This window comes from Protopterus annectens, chromosome 12.part0 (assembly GCF_019279795.1).
Source record: "Protopterus annectens isolate FY-2018-M chromosome 12.part0, PAN1.0, whole genome shotgun sequence".
In the NCBI taxonomy this organism is placed as follows: Eukaryota; Metazoa; Chordata; order Ceratodontiformes; family Protopteridae; genus Protopterus; species Protopterus annectens.
The window spans coordinates 703,016,203-703,041,060 of record NC_056746.1 but is presented as its reverse complement, the minus strand read 5'-3'; positions in this window follow the sequence as shown (position 1 = coordinate 703,041,060).

The window sequence follows — 24,858 nt, the reverse complement described above, 5'->3', positions numbered from 1 at the left end:
GATGTTTAGTGCTTGTTTTACTTTCACATGGCTCTAGAATACTGGTGGTCAAAAGAAAAATGGGCCAATGGAGGATAGTGGCTTATTGGTCATGTGTGGGAGATGGCTGTGAAAGTGACTGATAAAATAGTCATTTATAAATGGTACACGGTCACAAAGACAATAATTATGTATTGCTTTGCCAGGAAAGTCTGACTTGGGGTCGATCCCATTTTCAGTGGAGGCCTGGGGAGAAAACCTCCTCAGTTATTACAGATACAAGTATACAGAGCATTGCAAATACATACATTAAGTAACATAGTAAGAATTTTACATTGTACAGGAAGAAAAGCTGAACATTTTTTACAAATACAAAAAAAAAATAAATAAATAAAATACAAAAGATATTTACTTTACACAATTGTGCCATTTTTCATTGTGAATCAGATATGTATTTATGTACAATGAAGTTTTATATAACAGTTTAGGATCTACAGCTGAAATATCAAATGTTCAATTTACAGAAATTGATTATGTACTGTTACTAGAACTAGAAAGAGAGAGGGAGAAATTTAGTGATATGTTAGAAATATGTTAGGATATGATGTAATTTATCGACTGTAACATAGGAGTGTTCAGTAAAATAAGTAGGTTACAGTTTGTAGAGGAGGTTGTTGTTTTCGATGTTAGTATGGTTGTTTTATAAAGTATATTAATATGCAGTCAGCGGGTATCAGCGATAGTGTGTAACGGAAGCATGATAAAGAAGTTGAAAATAAGGTGAACAATGTGCCACCAGAACTTCTATATGGCATATTAACCTGGACAATGAAAACAGAGAAACCGAGGAAGCTAGAGATGATGGAGATGAAGTTCCTGAGATGGGTGGTAGGATGCAAACTGTGTCACAGACAAAAAAATGATGTGACATAAAAGCAAAAGCCAAACTGCCTCCAAATGTAGAGATCAACAAAAACAGATTTTGGAGGTTTGGTTACATCAGCAGGGAAGCAGAGGTCAGTTATGTGAAGAAGAGTTTGGAGAAACAGGAAGAAAGCAAGACAAAATGAGGCTATCTAGACAAAAGATAGATGGTCTGCATGATAGAAGACCTGTGGCAGTCAAGTATGTCAAATAAGGTAAGAGACTGACCTTGAACTGAGTTCGGTGGTGACAGCCGACATGTTACCATGACATCATGTAGAAAAAATGGGAAAAAGGAGTGTGATGATAAAGATGATACACATGCATAACTACATAAAAGATATGGATACTTATCAAAACAGCAGATCCATGGGAAACTCATTGTTATCAAACGACACTGTAACATCCAATCTGCACATAAATAGAAGTGCACATTCAGACACTTAAATTTAAAAAAAATTTAAACATTGGCTGCCAATGGCATGTATAGTCCTATTAAAAGAAGATAAATGTATAAAAAATTAATGAAAAAGAGCACTTGCTCCTGCATTCATACCACTGCATTCACGTCTTTCACTTTTTGCCTCAATCACCTGAGGCAGCATGACACAATAGTTTAATGCAGAGACAGAGATCTTAGAAGTGATAGGGATGGAGTGGAAGGATGGATGTTTAGCAATTAGAAGAAGGAGGTTAGCAATGTCCGAGAGGGAAAAGTGTTTATGAATAATATTTAAATAGTATCCTGGAGAGGCACAGGCAACAATATTGTAACAGAGCAAGACTGCAATGCATGAAGATATAAAAAGTCACAGTACTAATGTTAGACCAGTTTTACTGAGTATTTGTTTATTAAAGGCCATGTAGTGACTGAAACACAAAACTACATGCCATACAAAATAACACATATAAGACAATTGGAGCTGTGTATAGCAGGTATAACCCATGGAACAACATTGTGATATGCATGTGCTTTTAAAGTATAATACATATAAACTTTGTGCAAGGCTGTAGAAAGAAACAGTTTTAAAAATGTATGTATATAGCACACATACACACAAACTACATTATCATTTAATGCAACTGCTGTAAAGAACAGAATGGCACAGATGGAATACCTATTGAGGACAGCAGAATTGTTAATAACATTCAGTACACAAAATTCTGCACTGGAAAGCACAATGCTGCAATCTGCAGTAAAAACAGGATGTCAGTGAAAAAATCCTGTTATTAACATTATGCCAAGGTCGACCCATGAAGGATAGCAGGTTTAAATACAAAAAAATCACAGTCAGTCGATAAGTTTCAGATCATGGAATCTGGCTATGAAGTGACAGGTTGTCAGGGAGTATGAAGGATGCCAGTGCTAGCAAGAAGGCATAAACATTAGCATAGAATATACCATAGACAGTACATAGGAAAAGCACATCTTAGCACAGGACAGTAAGCAAGTTATTCATGTGCTGAGTGACAATGTATATACTGATCCACATCAAAGCATAATTGAAGGCTAACCTATATGTAGACAGCACATAGGTGATGTCACAAAGGTCACATAGTCTGAGAGAGCTCCACATCTGGAACAAAATGGTGTGACTCGTATCTCTCAAATTCCTTGCTCAAGAATTTTGGATAAAGCCAAAAATAATGGAGGGACAAAAGCCAAAATCAGGGGCAATTTTTAAATGTTCCTCATATTCACTTAAAAATGAATAGGACAATAGGTTTTGCATTGAGATGCATTATCTGAAGAGTAAGAAGTATGAAACTGTACTGTCCGACAATAGTGACTTAATGCAATCCGCAGTGATTTACTAGAAAATCAAAAACTTTACAAGGGACATAGCAAAAATAGGACGAGAAATCAGGACTTTCTGCAATACTCTGGACCGATGAGAGGTAATACATGACATCAGCCAAAGGAAGTCACACAATGTAGTGAGAATGGTAGCAGATGTACGAGTAAGCCATTCCTATACAATCTAATCTGGACAGTGCAGCTTCAAGTAAAGGACCCATAAGGTTGCAATGTATTTCTGCATTGCAACTACCAAATATGGCAGGGGAACATGCACTGACCAGCACAGGGTACAGTGCACTCCTGCAAAGTGGCCATCTGAAACATGACTGCTAAGGGTAGTGCATCAGTATGAACAATGCAGTGCCACCTTTCTCTTAGCAGCATTGTGGAAAAACACAAAACAAGCTCTGGTTAATGCCAATGTGTGCCTGCTGTGCCTATGTCAGGGAATAGATGTACATTTATGTACTCCCAAATGCATAGGACTAGCCATTGTGATGAACTAAGAAGAATGTAAGGCTGGTTGGAGTGAAAGATTCCACAAGTAAAGAGCTAGATCGTGCATAAGGAAACTGATGCAAGAGAAACAGCAAGTGAAGATTAATGTAGTGGGCAATAAGTTTTGGTGGTATAGTCCCTTTGATTCATGTCACATGATTGAACGATTAAAGCATCGAACCTTACTTCAGTGAGATTAGAGTATCAAATGGGCAGCGCAGTGGTGCAGCGGTTAATGCTGTCACCTCACAGCAAGAGGTTCGCCGGTTCAATTCTCGGCTGGGGTGCCTTCTGTGTGGAGTTTGCATGTTCTCCCTGCGTTCGCGTGGGTTTCCTCCGGGTACTCCGGTTTCCTCCCACATTCTAAAGACATGCTTCTGGAGCATTTCTCCCCGGGTCTCCACTGAAAACAGGATCTGTGGAACCTAGTCGGACATTCCCAGTCAACAAATGTTAAATAAAAAAAATTTAAAATGTCTTAATCATCGAAAGCCAACACCAGCGAATCCCACCACATTGAATAGCAATAGTTGGCCAACAGCTGTGATGTTAACTTGTTACTTTTGGTATGTATAACATGATGGGAGTAAATATACATGTTCTTTCCAGCTTACCCACAGCTGTTGGTCAACTATTGCTATTCAATGTGGTGAGATTTGCTGATGTCAGCTTTCAATGATTCACATTCAATACTCTTATCTTATACAAGTGAGGTTTGTTGTTTTAATCAGTTAATCATATGACATGTATTCTACTACCTTCTATCATAAAATAAAAAAAGTACAATGGTAAACAGCTTTATTCAGATTTCTTGAGCTAAAAGGTTGAGAGTTATGCATACCTCTTAAACGTTGCTGCTGCTGCCACTGCACAATCTCTGACTCTCTCTCTCTTTTTCTGTCTTTCTCTCTCACACACAAACACATACATGCACATTTCCACTTTTGTACATGCAAGCACGCATACACTCATGCACACAGACAGAAACATAAATGTACATACATGCATGCATGCATGCAAGCATTTTTCATTTAATTTTACACTTGCTAAACAGCAAAAGCACTGCTTAACAAGGGTAAATAATTGCTCAGTCAATCTCTCTTACTTTCACACACACACACACACACACACGCACACACACACACACACACACACACACACACACACACACACACACACACACACACACACACACACACTTTTCAAAATGTTTTTAAATTTCCTTTAATTTTATGCCTGCTAAACAGCAAAAGCGGTGCTAAGTGAGTGTAAAATAATGGCATCTGCTAGCTTTGTTCCAATCTGAGCTCCATGACAGCTTAATATGCTGCCATAAAACATTGCACTAATTTTTCAGAAGGTGTTACCTGTGTATTAACAAACACCCTGCTAGTGAACGTTGATTTTCCATTGGGATTTAATATACGGTTTGCCCATTCTGTACGTTTTTGGTAGTATATTACTTCCTATCATAAAGAAATAAAAAAAAAAGTGCAGTGGTAAGCAGAGGTAAAGAACAGTACATTGGAGAGCCAGTTTGGTGTTTGTGTACTTTGGACACACATAAAAGCAGAAATAGAAGACAGTGAGCAGACACGTTAGCTGTATAAGGTATAAGGGATGGTGCAGCTGGAGGGCCATATGAACACGGTAGCAACAGCTGGCTACATAGTTTCATCAGTCTCTGTATTTGTTTTGTGTTTTTAAGGATTCCCCCTTCCACAGTCAGTAAGAGTTGCCCAGTCACTCTACCTGTGCAATATTGGATTATTATTTCTTCCTTCCTGTGACAATAAACCTACATACCAGATGGGGTAGAGCCTTCTACTCATTTTATGTCCAGAGACAGTCTCATCAGCCATTTTATTCATTCAGAATGTGACAGTCAGGTGGTTAGGTATAGCCCGTCTGCCGATCCTATGGACTTTCCTAACATCCAAACCTATGGACAGTGTGCATTCTGCACAGCTGCTACTATTCAGAAGTAGACATTCTGTGCTACCATCGATGACATTCTGGAGAAGGAGAGCATTACTAATGCAGCACAAGTCTGTTAGGCTCCTTCTGCAGGTGAGACGTTTTTGGTAGTATATTACTTCCTATCATAAAGAAATAAAAAAAAGTGCAGTGGTAAGCAGAGGTAAAGAACAGTACATTGGAGAGCCAGTTTGGTGTTTGTGTACTTGGGAGGTGTTACTGGTACTGTAAACCATACTGCCTTCCTCTATTTAGGATGTGTGAGCCAATAATAACCATTCACTCTAATACCCTCAAGTGCCTGTGCCACTGACTGGACAAAAGTTGTCTGTGTCTTAATCAGAGCTTCAGCCCTATATGCACAGAAGATTGACTTTGAGGGTAAGGAAGCAGAATATACAAGGGATGGTAGGGATTGTGGTTTATTCCTGCAGAGAGCACTGGTTATGGTTGCACATCCTCCACTGTTGTAGTCCTTTACATAGAGTAAAACTTGGTAGACCTAATTTTTGCAACCATATGGCTCACGGATGGTACATTCCTTACCCAAGGTAAAATCTGTCGTCATCTATACAGTATCCATATATATGTATACCGCTTGTGTATTGCCTCATTTTAAAAGTAATTAAGGGTATATAATACGATGTGGCAGGCCATTTTGAGATGTTGAGTGTACTAGGTTTGACACTGTCATTGAAGTTTGCGACATGTGACTTTGAAATAGCCATCATCAAAAGCACTTGGTACATAATCAGTGTGGTCTAAAATAAAATAGTGCCTGCTTCAATTCAGACAGAATATCTAGTGGACAGTCCAACAGCTGGGACTAGCAACCTTGTATGGGCTATCAACATATTTTCAACTGTTTGTAAAGAAAGTGATAGCTTTTTCTTTCCTAGCTAAAACTGAGGTATCACTGACCTTCACAGTTCTTGGTCAGAAATTCCTACCTGAAGCAGGTGACCTACTGAGATATTTCAGGTAATGTAACCTTTTTGGTAAGCTAAGAAAATTTGCAACCCAAGTGGCTGTTACATCCAGATCCCTCCACCTGCTCCTTTCTGGAATTGTATTGAATTAAATGAACTGCTGCTGGGCTGAATGCAGGGACCTGGTGTTTCTTGCAACATACGTGGTTGATTTATTCCAATGCCATGTTCACAGAACAGTGTTGAAGCATGGCAAAATAGAATATGGTGTCTACTAGGCAGGAGCATAGCATTGCAAACCTAAGGGCTATCATGTGTGTGCTGGTAAGAAAACAGAACAGATATGAGGGGTTACACCTCATATTGTCTATGCTTTGACATTTCACTCATGAGGCTTAACAACACAAATGAAATGAAAGATTTACTTACATAACTGAGCACAAGTAAACCTATGGTACAGATGACTTCCTTTAGGCTATTACTGTGCTTCTCAAAATGTGAGCCACACATGAAGATATAACAGGAACAATCAGTGGTGTGTTTAAGATTTTGTTCACATGCATTTTTCTACATTACATTTCAGTTTCACTCAGAGCACATTTTCATCCATTTTGAATTTATTTTTATGAGGCATCAGTCATGTTTCCCCACGTATCTGTTTCCGATCAAAAAAAAATGTGAGTACTTATATGTGCGTTTGTGTACATTTGATGTCATTACTTTGAACAAAAATATTTTTTTCCTTTTCTTTTTATTTGGTATGATCACAGGAGACACTGATTATGTTTAACAAGATTTAGGGTACCTCCTCCAGCATATTTACTTGGCCACACTGAACGGAATGGCTGGTACTGTAGATGCCATTCAGGTGTGGTGCATGGTTTGCTTTATCCAAGTTTCATTCACTCCAGCTATATCCAAAAATGTGTAGAAAGACCATCATTCAGATAGTAGAACTTGTGAAGAATATGGGTCTGAAGCTTCTAGGTAGGGTTTTATACACTTTTGTTTCTACAGAACAAGCTTGTAGTTTTCTGTTCTTTAGAGGCACCAACACTTTACAAGGTAAGGAAATTGTACCTGAAGCTGATCTAACCCAGGAAAATTATTATAGAACTTCCTGAGAAATATTTGCACAAACGGGTTTAAGGAGTCATAAATATGTACTTTTTTGTTCCATTTATAAATTTATTGCTATTTAATTCCTGATCATATTAAAAAAGAAAGACATTAAAAAAGCATAACAGGGAAGATGATCATTACTATTAAAATAAAAGAACTCCACTGTTAGACTTTTACAGGGACTGCAGACTTTCAATCTCATTAAATGTCAAGGTATGCCCTATATATTAGGTGTTTGCACAATCTTGTCATTTTATTTTAATTGTATCTTACTGTATCGTCAAATGGTGATCAGAAAGGATTGTGCTAATGTTTTTTTCAAAACTGCACATTTATACTATTTTTCATTGCGTGTGTGTCTGGGGGGCACATGAAGGTAAAATATTAGTAAAGTCGGTTAAATACTCTGTCGTTTGCCAACCTCAGAGAACACTAAAAGGGAATATGTTAAGGAATAATATTAAAATGTTGTCTTCTGCCTGACTCTGTGTGATTTTGTAATAGGCACATATAAGTAAGGAGTAAGAGGGCAGGGGGTCTTAACCCTCTAAAAATAAAGGGCATAGGGGGTGCAATGGTTCTTAACCTTCTAAAAGCAGCTACTTGTGATATATTCTGATATAGTGAGACTTGTTTTGATGGGACTTGATAATGTAAAGCAGACTCTGCAACAGAGGCATATGAAATCAAATTTAATGGCAGGCTTAGTATATAGTGATCAGCTAATGTTTTAGACTATTAATCCTGACAGATCCACACCCATTCATGGGTTATTGCTACTGTACAATGGCATTATTTAAGAAAGAAATTGCTTACCTTTCTTAAATAATGTCTTTGTATAATGGCACTGAAGTGCTCCTCCATGTTCTTACTCATTTGCTGGTGTACTGCACATGCATATGGGACTTACATTCCCATGCTAGCACAGTACATCCATGTTGTTCAGAAAAAGCAACAGAGAAAACAGAATATATGTTGCTGTTGTATTTTTTTCCTCCCAATGCCATTATGGGCTCTTAATTCAGGAAATCTAGACAAAGCCCAACATAATGAGGAGAACAAATGCCCAATAAAAGAGATTGTATTGCTCTTATAAACTTAGAAAGTTACTTGAATAGAAGGTTTTGTGTTAGTGTGCATTTTTCTGAAGGATATGAAGAATGAACCTCAAATGTCTGTCCTTATTTAATGACTTGAATCTGCAGTGGCTTGCCAGAAAGCTACATTTTTATGAGGGAAACAGCAAAACTATGAGGCACAAATCTGGACATTTCATGAAAATCTGTACAGTTGAGAGGTATAAGAGTCTGCCAAACCTTTAGGAGGGGCAGCACAGAAATACAAGGAAAATCAGATGTGTTTCTGTTTCTTTAATTTTACTGAACATACCTGATTTTTCTTGTTTCTGCTCTGTCCTTTAAGCATATGCCAATAGAAAAGTCTGGCCACTGAATAGTACTTCAGTGGCAAGACTATTTTCTATTGCTGTATGCTCTATTTACTACTGACACACTGGATTGGCAGTCCAATCTGCATGCATGATTTTGAATGGCAATCAGACATTATTGCATAAGACTGACATGGTTGAAGACACACTATTATCATGCATATTCAGCTATTAATCCAACAGACTAAAACACAAAATCAAAATAGTTCAAGTGCACAATGCATGATCTTTATGTATGAAGGTGACCAGTACACCTTCTGGGAGTTTATATGGGGACCTGTCCTTTGTGACCTTTAATTTTTTGACCTCTAAACACAGATCCAGGATGTCTAGATAAATAACTCTGCAAATAACTGCGGACTGAATGTTATTATCAGAACTCCTCTGATACCTGCATCCTGCAGAAATAACGTACCCTATTTAATATCTGTTGTACTGAAAATGGACTCAAATGAAACTTAAAACAAAGTATAATACTGAACTTCTTTTATGGAAGACTAGCAGCTGAAAGTATCAGCTTGACTCTCACCCAACATTCCTAAAATAAATGTATAACAGAGCCTCTCTCAGGTCAAAAGAGTTAAGAAAGTGAAATAGGGGCCATTCATCTTTATCCACAATACATGAATCACAAAGTCAGATAATAAAACTCCACTCTCTTAGCATCTCAGCTCAAAAGCCTTTTCAGAGTATACCATCACTAAAAAAACAGTCCTTAATATACTAACATCAATTAAAAAAATCACACAAATAATCAATTAACAATCAATTAAATAAAAACTTTCCAATTACAATCTACTTTAAGACCTTTAGGAACCAGCGTGTTATATTTTAATATAAAAAACAATTCTTTATATAAAAATCTAGATTTAATATCTGTATTTTCAAATTGCCCAAAACAAATTTGGTCTAAAACAGTTGCTTGAAGCCCTTCCCCATCCATATAATGGTGAGTCTTAAAGTGTGCTGCAATGGGACTTTCTACTCTAGCTTTCCTTATGTCCCTTAAATGTTCCTGTAATCTTACTTTGAATGCCCTCTCACTTTCCCCAAAGTAAAATTCATTACATGGACATTTCAAAGCATAAACTGCTCCCTCTGATTCATAATTATAATTATCTTGCGCATTATATCTTTTTCCATTAATCCCACTAAAGCTCTCCAACTCATACTTAACAGCTACAACATTTTCCAGAAGGAGTAGTTCCTGCATTATACAAATTCCTAACAGGTGATTCCACAGGAGGTAAAATTCATCTTTATCTTATGTCTAATAAAGGAATGGCCCATTGGAAGAATAAACCATCTTCATCTCACATATTTGGCCAACATAGTAGGAATAATGGCAGATGGCTGGTATGGAATCTGAAAGTCGCAGAATATTATAGGTGGATATGTTGCCAATATTCATAGGAAGAGCACATATTCCAACTCATTTTTGCATTTCTCAAGTTGCCACCCGCACCATCAAAAGCGGTATGTGCTTAAAGGGCAACTAGTGAGATCTGCAAGGATAGTAAGCAAAGATCAGGATTTTGTGGAAGAATGTAACTTACTTAAGTCCATGTTCCTACGTAGGATTACTTGACAACTTAATAAAAGAAGTCCAAAACAAGAGGTTTAATGGGACATACAAACACTTATTACAAGTTAAAACATGTAATGATGTAATTTCAAACCATGGTTTGGACTCTAGTGATATTATAGTACACAGTTCAGTACACAATACACAAAATGAAGTGAAATTTGTCACCACATTCAATTTGCACAGTTATGCTTGCCTTGACATTATTAAGAAAAATTGGGGTATTTTCAGAACAAATTCCTCCATTTTTGCCAAGATGAGTGATACACCACGGGTAACATTTAGAAGAGGTAGAAACTTGAAGGATCTACTAGAACAACCGTGACGAATCACACCAAGGGGTCCCAGGAATGTTTAAATGTCAAAGTTGTAATTATTGCAAATTTGTGGACAATATACACTCGGTAATAGTGGGTGGGTACCATATTAGATTGAAATCTAGGTTCAATTGTAATTCAAAGATGGTTGTTTATTTAGCAACTTGCCAGCACTGTCCTGCATTTTACGTAGAAAAAATGGAGCGTAGACTCCAAGAAAGGATCTACAAACATCAGTATGCTATCAACAAAAATAAGCAGGACAATGCTTTGGCCAAACATATCCAACTTTATGCGAACCATAGGTTTAAATTTTCTGCTATTGATCAGGTGAACATAGACGTAAGGGGAGGTCCAGCACCCTAACGGTTGGAAGAGCTAGAACTAGCTTGGCAGATAAAACTAAATGCTTACAATCACCCTGGGCTGAATGATACATGTTCAATAAGTAGCATTCTTAAATTAAAGAATCTTAGGCATTGACCCTAGGTTAAAAACATGCTAAACAACATGTTAAAAATATGCTAAAAAATATGTCAGAAACATGATGTTTTGTCCTATTATTTTATTCTTCTTTATTTACCTTATCTGGTTTTATTTTTTTCAGCAGTGTTTTTATATATTTTTTTATATTTCTTATCATTGTTCAATTATTACCACTGCATATTTATGCAATCAGTTTTATCATGTTGCTAATATGTAGCACTGCAATTTTATAATGGTGCAATTTTCTACTTTTGTATTTTTGCATTTTCGTACTTCAGTACTTTATCTTAGTGTTTTATTGTGTTGCTTATGGTTAGGTAGGGCTGGTGTCTTTAAGAGAACATTTTTCTAATTAACAAATTAAGTACATAATCAAACATATTGATGAGTTGTGATTGGTTTGATAGTGATTTACTGTGCGTATTTATATGCTTGCAAACAGGTAATGTGTTTTCTGAAGAAGTTTGCGTACTTTAGCAAACGAAAAGCGCTTCAATAAAATTGTTAAATCTGGGCTATTTTCGTGCTTTGTCTTGCCACAGTGCCTTTTTTCTTGGTTGGTGTTTTAGATATAATAGTTTGGCTCAGTTTTTTTAATGCACTGTTTGAATAAGTCCTCCTTCCATCAGGCTTAAAAAAATATCCTGGTTGAGGACATACAGAACTATAAAAGGGTGGCCCTTCAGACGTTAGAGGTGTGGGATTAACTTAAAAGCTCATATTGTTAAAAATCTACATAAGACATAACTGGATTGGAAAAAGGCAATGTCTATACTAACTGAGAGTCTCCTAGGTAGACCTAGAGAATAGGAGGAATACATGCCTCCTAGTGGATGAGCAGTTATATAAAATCAAGCACCAAAGGGTAAAAATAATGGATTAAAACATGACTTTTTGAGATAAAGATACAGCATATGCTTGTTCAAGGATTTAGCCAATATCAGAAACAAGGCTAAAGTTTAGGCAAGACAGATCTAACTCTACCATATATGAGTTATACCCTAACAGAATAGGTGGGCTGGTAAAAAAAAAAATACTGACTAATATCTAGCAACTTCCCAAAATGACAACGAAACTGTTGTGAAAAATTATATAGAAAACTTACTACTGCCTAACCTTCAGGATTCTCCATTCTTTAGTACTATGGCACCTGTTATTATGGAGGAATTATACACTATTTTTATGAAACAACCCTCTCGAAAAATGCCACTGCTAGATAATGTTTATAATCTACAAGGAAGGGAAGAAAGAAGAACTGACTACCTCTAATATGTCAGTTTCAGTCCTTAACAATGATTATAAGCTCTTTGTGGCAATTACGGCAGATAGACTAGGAATGTTCATCCTCTTCCCTAATATATAAGGACCAAACAGGGTTTGTGGAAGGCATGCAAACTTATAATACCATCTTGAGAACCACATTGTCATTAAAAGCAATGAGAGGGCTGAATAAAGGTGTATCCTGGATTAGCTGGGATGATAAGAAGATATTTGATTGGGTGGATTGTGCCTTTTTGAAACAGAGGCTGATAAGGTTTGCCTGGGAAGATTTGTAGAGTTAAACTTTTCAATTTACTCAGGTTTACAGACCAGAATAAAACTGAAACATAGCTTATCCTCTCCATTTTCTCTCCAGAGGCACAAAGTAGGGGTTCCCTCTGGCTCTCTTTTCTTTTATATAGTACTATTAGCTATATCTGTAATGGTTGCTAATGTAGAAATAATTATCCTTGCCAGGGAAACTCATAAAAAAGCAATATATACTGATGATATTCACATTTTCTTATAGAACCCCTAGAGTGACTTAGGAGAACTGTTTTCTGCTTGAGAAGGATTTGGACAGCTTTCTGGCTATAGGGTTAATTTGAAAGAAAAAAAAAAGAAAAACAAGCAAACATTAGTACACAGAGATATCTTACCAAAATATATCCAGTTTCACTATTGTACATTATTGTACATTATGGAGAACTAACTCATTTAAATATTTGGGGGTGGTCTGTGGGCATTTATGAATTATGAGTCAAATAAAACTTCTGTTTCCATGTGAAAAAATGATTCCTTTAGATTTGGGTATAAAAACTCAAGTGATTATTATCTACATCCCTCCTTTATGTTTACATCTGTTTTCCTGCATTTTGGGAAAATCCCTCCTTCTTTCATGTCTAGAAAAAAAAACAACTTTATTAGGGATATAGCTAAACCAAGAATAACGTGGAATAGATTAGGTTCATAAGTTGGTACTAGGCTATCGGCCCTAGGGGCTATACAAGCCTAGCCATAACAATTCCCTGGCTATTTCTTCCCACAGTATTTACTTCTCTGGACCCCTGTCTAGCAGGGTGACTGACGTGATCCCCACAGTGAATCTCCTGTCTCCCCTCCAATCATCAAGGTTCCTTTTGAAGAGGGCCAAAGAGGCCCTCTGCTTGACATGTATGGACAGTCTATTCCAGAGTCTGCGGAGTCTCTGGGTCAGGAACCTATCCCTCCAGCATGTTTTGTTCATTGTGATGACATGGTTTAGATCCCTGGAGCATGCGTCTCTCAGGGATTGTGATTTCTTTAAGTGTAGCATGTCCAACAGCTCTGGGTTTGACATGGCCTTGTATGTTAAGCAGAGCTGAGGAGACAATATGTGACAGAGTATAGGTGGAGTTTTTTAGATGGTCAGCATAGGGCATCTAATTGATTTTATTGATATTATTAAGGGAATGGGGAAGGTTTGGACACCTAGACCCCATACAATTAGTTATCAGATGTACAGCTGTTGCTTTGGTTACAGTCAGAGGCATTTGATGCTGGATGGAAATGCATATTTTCTAGCTGTTTGCATTATGTATATGCATCTATATACAGATACACATATATTCTGAGAGTCTGCAATATCTTTATGTATCATTCTCTCTCTTTTTCTAAACAGCTTGATATACTCACTGTAGCATATTGTGGCAGATATTACCCTAGGATGTGCCAACATTAATTTTGTACATAATATTTTCATTTGATGATTAAAAAATTATATCTTATATAAATTTTGCTTTATCTAAAATGTGTTATTCTTTAGGAAAGAGACACATATGTAATTTTTAATAGCTAGAGTAGCTCTTTTCAACTATGCTGGTAACAATCAATTATCCAACTAATCCTATTCATGAAAAGAATCGTGGCCCTGGGGTTTAGAGAAGTTGTCATATTGCTACAGTGTGAAGTTTTCTGCCTGGAAAAACACAGCTCTGGGAGGTGTGTTGTGGAAGGGAAGAGACAACCAAAAGGAGATGAAACTATTTGAAGATATTATGGTGATGAATCCAGCCAAGTGAAAGCCATCTTGTATTATTATTATTATTATTATTATTATTATTATTATTATTATTATTATTATTATTATTATTTTATATTGGGACTAATCCTAAATTGGTAAAATATGTGTAAAATATTTTCCCAGATGGGCAAACAATAGTGTCATGGTGTGGGCTGGGAATTCTGTTTTCTTGTTTATGCTAAGATGGCAGGAGTACATCATCTGCTACAAAAGATTATTGCTTCAGTTGAAGGGATTTTGATGGTTGTCAAGTCCATGGAAATTCAACAACTAATCAATGAACAGTACTTGTATGTGCAGCTTGTGGCCTTTGAAAGGAAGGAAGATACTGAAATGACTGGGCCAGCATAGTCTCAGGCCATCTAACTGAAAATTGTTAAAGGCCATCACAGACATGGACAAGGTTAAGTATCCAGACTATAATAAGATTTAAAAAACATTGCTATCCTGAGCTGATAGTATCTTTGCCATATAAGTTCAAAAGGTTTGCTGTTGGACATTATCTCCAACAAAATGGTAATATCTGGATTGTGTGATTTAAAGCATGACTTAACCTATGGCTAGAGACTGAGTTTTAATGTACTACAAGTAAAATACTGTAGTAGAAATGATAATCATTGATAGATTTAAAAGGGGCATGTCTTCTACTTTAAAAAGGTGGGTGTCTCCAATGGAACCTAAGGATGATGAACATTTTACTGTGCAGACAGATCATTATGAAATTAAACTATATTTAAAACTGAGTAGTCTAAACCTGTGATAAATCCCATACCATGTTCTGGTAACAAACAGAATGTATTAACTAAAGGCATTATAAGTTTAAATGTGGGAAAAGGTTACATAACCAGATTATATACTAATAATGGCCATACTGTTATATCCAACTATAAATGGTGGAAAAGCCTATAGAATGGGATCAGGTAAAATATTTGAGTCACTTTCTACTATTATTGCAAAATTAATTATGTGCAATGCTTTAAACGATGGCAGGGCTCTGCAAGTACTAATAGATGCAGGTAGTACAAGTATGCTTATATCAGAGCGGTACACATGTGAAAAATGCACTTACTAAGAAAGCAGTTGTAGTGACCTTTATTTATGGAGATAGAAAATAATACATCATTATTCAGATAGACATACAAAGTGTGTGCGGAAAGGTAGCCCATTCTCTTGCTGTACATCCCAGTTTAACACATGATATGATAACAGGGACACTTGCTGCACTTTAAACATTTGTTAAAGCAAGGGGAAGAAGGTCATTTTTTTGAAAGATCGTCTTATCCAAGTGGGGAGGGGAATCAGTATGCGAATAAGCCTCTTCTTCTAAATCTGGGAAAAGGTAGGGATCATATGACATATTCATAAGAGTGCATGAAACCATCAAAGACCAGGGAATAATGGTATAAAACCCTAAGGGTATAAAACATTGGATAACGATACATATAGAGGAAAAACTTACACCTTTTAAAGAGACATGCTAGCATAAGCTTATGGCAGAGAAGCTTGCAAGAGCAAAACCAAATGAAGAAATGGAATTACAGAGTAAAACTTTGACATTGTAATATCTTACAAAGCAGGGATTAGAAGTGTAATTGCATCCTGAAAGTGTTGGACAGCAACGAATAGAAATGCCTAGCAGAAATGGTTATTTTGAAGGATGCAACTAAGTACCATGAGGCTACCCCCCCCCCCCCCGTAAAGATAACGTTAAATCTGAAGCTAGGGAGTTAGTCTTATTATTATTTCCCTGAGGAGGGACACCTAAAGAAATTCTCAATGAAAAAGTGCACTACGGCTAAAGGCTCAAGTAATTAAAAATCTCTACCATTCTGGATAGAGGAGCATTTTAACTAAATATTAAAATCCATGTTGAGAAAATCTACTGGTTAATACTGGGACCTTTTAATACTATGACTCTTGTATGCCATTAGGAAAGCCCGACAAGCATGTACAGAATTCTTTCCTTTTGATTTGTTATAGCACCCACCTTCATGGGATATTACATATGGACATTGAAACTGAGGAAGAAGAGAAAAGTCCATTCAAAAGTGTCAAAAACACTATACCTACTTAGAAAATAATCTGAAATACTAAATCCTATCATATGGGAACACACAAGAGTTTAGGCAACGCAATATGGGGTGTACAATGGAAGTTCAAAGACCAAGGAATTCAATGCTTGAGATCAGGTTTTAGTTTTGCTTCTGCTCCACAGAAAACATGTTTTTGAATAAATGGCAGGGGGGCATTTCAAATAGTGAAATAAAAATGTTGTAAACTATTAGGTAAGACAGCCTATTAAGAGAAAACCCAAAAAGATATATAGGAACACTACTAGTTGATTAATCAAGACACCTTAAAATTCCTAGAAATACATACCTTTAAGTAGATACACTAAAATGTTCTTGCCATCCTCTTCAGGCACTTAATAGTGATCTTCAAATCAATCAGGGCTCTGCATAACTTTGGAGTTAATTTGTATATGCTCTCTGTTCATCAAGACTAACCTTAAACATAGAGTAGTGCTTTGTTTGATCTGTAATGGTAAATTCTTCCATAGGGTGGGCCTATGTTGAGTTTGGAAGCTATAGCTCCATTTAGCCTTGTTTATTTTGGATATACAATATCAGTCTTCTGAACCTCTGGAAAGATTTGTAAGCCTGTATAGTTATCTAAATGGAGGAAGCTGCGGAAACTGGTAGAAAAAGAAAGCGCACTGTTTGAGCTACAAAGCCAATAGATAAGGGGAGTTTCTGAATATAACAAAAATAAATAAATAAAAATAAGGGAACATTTTCAGGATGCCTGGAAGAAAAGAAACAATTAATTATTAATTATACCATATTAAGACAATTCCAAGGGAAAAATTTAACCTAAAATCTCAGTGAACACCAGAGTCAAAGAGAAAGGCTGTGCAAAAGGAAGTGAAACATGCTTAAGATGGGGATGATAAAGGACTCCAAAAATTATCTGAACAGCCCCATTAGTTCTAAGTACTGATGGAAAAATCAGGTTCTATAATAATTTTAACCAATGCCAAATGCAGAACTGCTAAAGCGAGAGATTCAAGAAGGCAAGATTCCCGAACACATAAAATTTGTTAAAGGTGTACTAGCAATTTCCTCCAACAACAGAAGCCAGGGAAATACACTTCCTTCAAGCCAAGATGACTTATTCTGATATTCTGGGATACATTGTGCTCTTCTTACTTTTGAAGATTAACAACATAAGTTCTAAAGCCCAAGATGTCCAATATGTTACTGCTTGCCTAGACAATGCCCTAATACATGCTAGGATTGATACACCTTTCTAGCTACAGTACAGGCTCTATTACATTCTCAGAAATAACCCAGGTTAACAGTCAGTGCCTCTAACAATAAGATAGGTAGGACAAAGGTAAAATATATAGAATATATATAACAGAAAGGGGAATTAACAGCCCTCAGAAAGAAAAAAGATTGAACTTTAGTGTACATTTTACTTTAAGGAGTAGCCATACCTCTCAAATGTCCAGATTTTTGCTTTATATTTTTTGGTCTGTTTCTCATAAACTTGATTTTGTGGATTTTTGCAGGAAACTGGTAAGGACTGAATTCACTAAATAATGACAGCTATTTGAGTTTAAGACTTCATATCCTTCGGAAAATGCATGGTAACACAAGCCATTTAATTCTAGCAACTTTCTAAGTTTATTTCTAACAGTGCCATAATAAAACAAAGAATCCCCTTAATTCATTCTTAGTGCCTGGTATAGGTCAGTTTAATATAAAATGCACACTAGATGCAGAGATTGTTTTTGAACTATTAAAAGAAATGTTTAGAATTTGTCACAGCATCATCAGTTTTCAGTAAGCCGTAGTTTATAGTGATGCATCAAGGTATGCCTAGAGACAAGACTTTCACAGGATTTTGAGGGAGAGCACTCTATACTCCATTAACGTAGCTAGGGTGAGCAAAGGAGGTAGCCACTTCAAGCATAAAAGTATTAGATGTCGTGATCTGCAGAAGCTGATCATTCTTCAGTCCATTACTGATATTAGAATGCCCCATGTAGCAGGATATTGATGCAGATTCTGTAACAGTTGCCCTGGGCACCAAAATAGCTCACTTCACCTCTGCTGTATCATAAGTCACAAGCTATGCTAAGCAGAGACCACGTATTCCACTAATGAGATGGCATGCCTGACAGTCAATGTGTACCTTCATCAGTATTTCCTAGACAGAGGCTTTACATTGGCCACAAAATGAACTCTCCTGGTGTAGCTACACAAACAACAGGAAAGGAACAAGCTTTATTGGTGGGCATTTTCAGTGCTACCTTTCAGGTTCACTGCGAGATATCAGTAAAGCTTGACCCACCACAATGCAAATCACCTCTTAATGAGCCCACTGCCCATCTTGTGGGCTTGAAACCTAGGATTTCATTCTGGGAAGGCTGTCAGAGTTGCATAATATGGGAAGTCTTGCCCTAGGATGCTTTAAAACTGATGTCATATAATTGATTTTGTATAAGCTGGATCCTTACCTAAGATGCATCAAACTGATGTAATTTAAATAATTTTGTACATAATGTAATATAAACTATTTATTTAATATATAGATGCTTTTGTAATAGCTAAAGAGGTTCATTTGTCTTGTGCTAGTAATAGGCAGTTACCTGATTAGTTTAATTTATACAAAGGATGACCCTGGTGTTCAGAGATCCTGGCCTTCTGCTCTGTGGGGAGTTTTGTGCTTGGAACAGTAGACCTAGGAGGTGTGTTGCAGAAAATAAGAGACAAAGTTAAAAGTGCCTGAAACTATCCGGAGATATTCTACTGAAAAGTCCAGTCAGTCAAAATCTAGCCAAGCTTAATTTGAGGCTAATCCAAAACTAGTATGAGAAACTGCAGCATTTGTGTTGTTTTGTTTCATGTCCTGAAAAAAAGTGCCTCTTTTTCTCTCTACACACACACACACACACACACACACACACACACACACACACACACACACACACACACACACACACACACACACACACACACACACACACACACACACACAAACACAAGCACACACACACACACACAGACACACACACACACACACACACACACACACACACACACACACACACACACACACACACACACACACATATATATGTTTACATATGGGTTTCATTCAAGTTCTCATACACTCAAGTGTTCGAGCACTTGAATGAGTGGCTGCACTTTAGAAAATTTCCTTTTTGACCATTGCCACTGTTTATGCGCTCAAGATCACATTATAGTGGGGATCACTACTCTTTCACCACTGTAGTTCAGTCTTGGACTTGGTGTAAATAATTAGTAGGAGATGCACGGGGTCTTGCCCACTGCAAAAAAAAAATCATTTATTTTTTTTCAAATCAGTGTATAATTAAATTTCATGTATATAGATCAATATGTGTGTATGTACCTTTAAGAAGCTATCCAAGGGCTTGTAGAAGTGTATAAATACTGAGCATGTGCAACCCTGACTGCCGTTTTGTAGTTATCTGTTGAGATGTAAGCATATATGTATGTAAGGTCTGTCTATTAACTAGTTTGTTCATATTTAATGATGCTGCTATTCATCCTGATGTGTTTGTATGTACTAAAGCATCTGAACGAAACCCCAAGCCTTCTTGTTATATGTATTAAGAGACGAACAAGCGACATGGTGTCAGAAGTGGCATGTCTAAAAGGATATGAAGTCAGAAGCGGCATGTCTAAAGAGCATGGAGTCAGAACCGGCATAGCCAAAGGGCATGAAGCTATAAACGGCATGGCTAAAATGACTTAAGGCACTTGCTTAGAGCTGGAAGAATATACAGCAGTGACTAATCCTTAAAATGTGCAAACTTCGCAAAACAGGTTAGAAATGAATTTCAGATATTAAAACTTGTTCAGCACTATTTCTTTTTCACATAATATGAAATGAGGCATATAGAACATTCTAAATAATAATTGCATAAACTGATAGGTATGATATTAATAAAAATATTCAAATTACTAAGGAAAATGTTTGAAATAAAGTCCGATTTGCATAAAACAAATAAAATCAAGGGAAACAACCACATTTTTCAATACATGCTTTGTGAATCTGTATTTTCATATTAAGCAAAGATATTCGAGTTGTCAGAAGTGTATAACATGTTTGCATGTTTGTGCAGTGTTACAGTAAAGCTATTTTGCAAAAGTTCAGCCATTACAAGGCAAATTTCATAGAATACAGCCATTACAGAGTATATTTCGCAAAGTAAAGTATTTTAAAGAGTTTATTGTGCATTTCAGTGTTATTACAAGCTCACAGAACTGTTTGTTCATACATAATTACAAGGGCCATATTTCCAGTGTGTCTGTATATACTTTGTGGACATGGCAGACAGATTTCGAAAACCCAGTGCACTTGTGATTGACAGTAATATTGCTGAGAACTGGAGAGTGCTTGAGCAAGAGTACAACATCAGGCTGCATTTTCTGATAAAGGTGACCATACACAGGAATTCATTCTATTTAATTTAGCTGGGTCAGAAGCTATTGAAAGGGAGTCCTCATTTGTGCATGCAACTGCTATCTATACAGTGGAGGGGGAAAAAAACTTCATATTGTTTTACCAGTTGAGTCAAGGGTGGACCCAGAGTGCTTAAAATGTAAATTTGGAGAAACATGTAACTCCCAGACAAATGTTACAATGGAGAGGCACTTATTTTACACAAGGGATCAAAAGCCTAGTGAAACTTTTGCAGCATATATAACTGACATGAGAAATAAAGCTAAAACACACAGATCTGGTGACTTAAGGGATGAGTTGATAAAGGACAGACTTGTGTGTGGCATAAAAAATGATGCAGTGAGAAAGATTTTGCTTTATGATAGTGATTTAGCTTTGAATAAGGCCATTGAGATTTGTTACATATATGACCTCACAGAAAAGCACACAAATATGCTTACAAACGAGAATAGCTCTAGAAGATACAATGATAAAGCTCATGTTGATAGTATGCAGCATGTGGTTAAAAGAAACAGTCCCAAGCACATGGCGGCAGCTGTAACCCCTGAAGCACTCACTGGTAAACCACAGAACATTCTAGCAAATTCCAGAAGTTACACAATTACAGTGAAGCATGAGTCAGCAAACTCAAAGCATGGGCTCCCACCTAGTTTCATTGCCAACTGTCGTAATTGTGGTGGAAATCATGAATCTAAAATGGAGAAATGTTTAGCTTTTGGTCAACAATGCCACAAATGCAATAAATGGACTATTTTCAAATAGATTTTTAAATCAAAAGGCACACATTCTTTCATCAAAGCGGAACATTTCAAGAAAGGAGTTGATCAATTAGACAGTTGCAACCCTATTCTTTATGTTGATGGTGTGTCAGTGCTTCATGAAACAGTCAATGCGTAGATTTAAGGGCAACGAATGAAGTATTTTGTACTGTTCAGATAAATGGTAAACCTATAGAGCTCAAAGATGATACAGGTTCCAATTGCAATGTTATGTCTGCAGATACATTTGCTAAATTGTGTCATGGTGAAAGGCTTGATTTGGCAAGGTGTGTGAAGCATGTTGCTTATGGAGGCAAAGAAATTCAAACCAAAGGCTCAGTAGTGCTGTCATGTTACTCTGCTGGAAGAAGCTACAACTTATTTTATGTGGTCATGAGGCACACCTAGTCATTATTAGGGCTCAGAGACAGTTTGAAAATGTGATTGCTTTCATTTAATAAGGAAGTCCACCATGTTAGCTTGAAAGACCCCTACTTTAATTTTGCCCAGCACATTTTTTCTACTTATGCAGATTTTTTTGAGGAAAGACTAGCAAGCTTCCAGTTGTCTACTCCATGAAGTTAGACCCAGAGGTCAGTCCAGTTATCAGGCCAGCAAGTAAAGTTCCAGTAGCCATGCAGGAAAGAGTCAAAGTTGAGTTAGATAAAATGGTACGACAAGGCGTGATTTGTCCAGTTGAAACTCCAACTGAATGGGTATCTTCCATGGTGGTAGCTCATCAAGAAAAGCTCAGATGACATCAGAATATGTATTGATCCATGAAATTTAAACAAAGCACTAAAAATACCTCATCATCCAATGTGCACAGTCAAAGAAGTCACAGCCCTGATGCCAAATGCCATTATTTTTTCTGTCTTGGATGCAAAGAGTTCATTTTGGCAAATTCAGCTTGAGAAGAAATCATCATTGCTCACTGCTTTCAGTACTCCGTTTGGCAGGTACAGATTTTTGAAAATGCCATTTGGGATAAATTCTGCAAGTGAAGTCTTTCAATGTGCAATGGAGAAAATAATTTCTGGGTATCTTTGTGCTATTATAGTAGACGACATACTAGTAGGAGGTCATGATGAAGCAGAGCATGACAGAAACATCAGGAAAGTTCTAGAAAGGGCACTTCAAGTGAATCTTAAGCTCAATCCACACAAATGCAAATTCAGGCTACAAGAAGTTACTTATGTTGGTCATTTATTTACCAGTACAGGCTTATGACCAGACCCTTCTAAACAAACAGCCATTCTGGAGGTGCCAGCTCCAGACAATGTTCAAGCCCTGCAATTTTTTTTGGCATGGTCAATTACCTAGGCAAGTTCATTCCAGACTTGAGCCAACTATCAGCACCATTCAGAGAGCTGCCATGTAAAGATGTATCCTGGTCTTGGTTAGAGCAACACCAAAGAGCATTTGATTTCCTGAAACAGAGAATTAAGTCCACCAACTCTCAGATACTATGATGTTCACAAACCAATTACACTTTCCTGTGATGCTTTGAAATTTGCTCTTGGTGCAGTCATTCTATGGTAAGATCAACCTGTTGCCTATGCATCGAGAACTCTTACCCAAACTGAGATGCAGTATGTCCAGATCAAGAAAGAGATTTTGGCAATTTTGTTTGCATATTTGAAGTTTCATGATTATGTTTATCCTAGACATATCTATATCAAAACAGACCACTGAACTCTAGTCACTATCTTGAGAAAGGCTATGGATTCAGCTCCAGCCAGTCTGGCAACATATGTTGCATAAGTTGCAGTCTGCAACATATGATGCTGAGATTGCAAAAGTACAATTTCAGTCTTGTCTACAAGAAAGGCAAACTTCTTTATCTTATTGATACATTAACTAGATCGTCTAGAAATACCACAGAACAGCATGAGAATGAGTACCTTGATTTTGAAGTCATGGAAGTGAGAACATTTTCTTTCATATGTCTTGATGAGCTCAGAGATCACACAGCCACAGATCCAGTTTTACAAAGGCTCAACCACTTTATCCATCAAGAATGGGTATCAAAGCAACCTAGTTTACCACAAGAAGTGCAACCTTATTTTCCATACAGAGATGAGATTTTGTCTGACAAAGGTATCATTATGAAAGGTCTGAAAGTAACTGCTCCAATGTCCTTGCAACCAGAGTACATTACTATCTTGCATCGAGGTCACCTAGAAGTCGAAGCTACAAAAAGAAGGGTGAAAGGTCTAGTATTTTGGCCTTCTATTTCACAAGACATTGAAAGAGCACTTTCATCTTGTTCTGTGTGTAACTGTACAAAGCCACATCAACAGAAGGAACCACTTCAGCTTAACAAGATTCCTGAACTACCTTGGTTGACAGTAGCCACAGATATCTTTGAGTGGAATGGTCAACATTATTTGGTGTTAGTAGACTCTTACTCAAATTGGTTTGAAATTGACCTACTTTCTAACCTAGCATCCAGTCCTGTCATTACTAAGATGAAACATCATTTTGCAGTACATGGTAGCCCGCATAAAGTTATTTCTGACAATGGCATGCAGTTTACAAGCCAACAGTTCAAAGGATTTGCTGAAGAATGGGATTTTACTCATCTCACAATTAGTCCAGGGTACCTGCAGTCAAATGGTTTGGTAAAATGTGCAAGTCAAAATGAGATAATAGTGATGGTTTCCTGAATCTCTTGAATCTCAGAAATGTTCCTCGTGATAAACATCTTGGTTCACCTGCTCAGAGACTTCTGTCGAGACAAACCAGAAGCACATTACCAATCAGTAGTCAATTGTTGGTTCCATGAGTCAAGAACAACAGATCAGTTAAAGCCAATCTGTTGAAGAAGTGCCTATCCCAGACGTTCTACTATGATAAGATGAACAAACCATTCAATCCATTACGAGAAGGAGAAGTGCTAAGGATGCAAATGTCCAAAGGTTATGATCGGATTGGTGTCATGAAGAATACTGGTCCAGAGGCAAGATCATACATTGTGGAATCAGACAGCACAATTTTTAGGCAGAATTGGAAGCATTTCAGACCGGTGTTCGAACCTATACCACAACACATAGCCAGTGAAAAAGACTGCTTATCTCAGAGTGAGTTGTCCAGTGTTCCAATTCCAGAGGAAGTTCCAGGGGACATTTCCATTCCTATGACAAATCCAGAAGTTCCTGTTACAAGTTGTTTACCACAGACTGTTCCTGTTG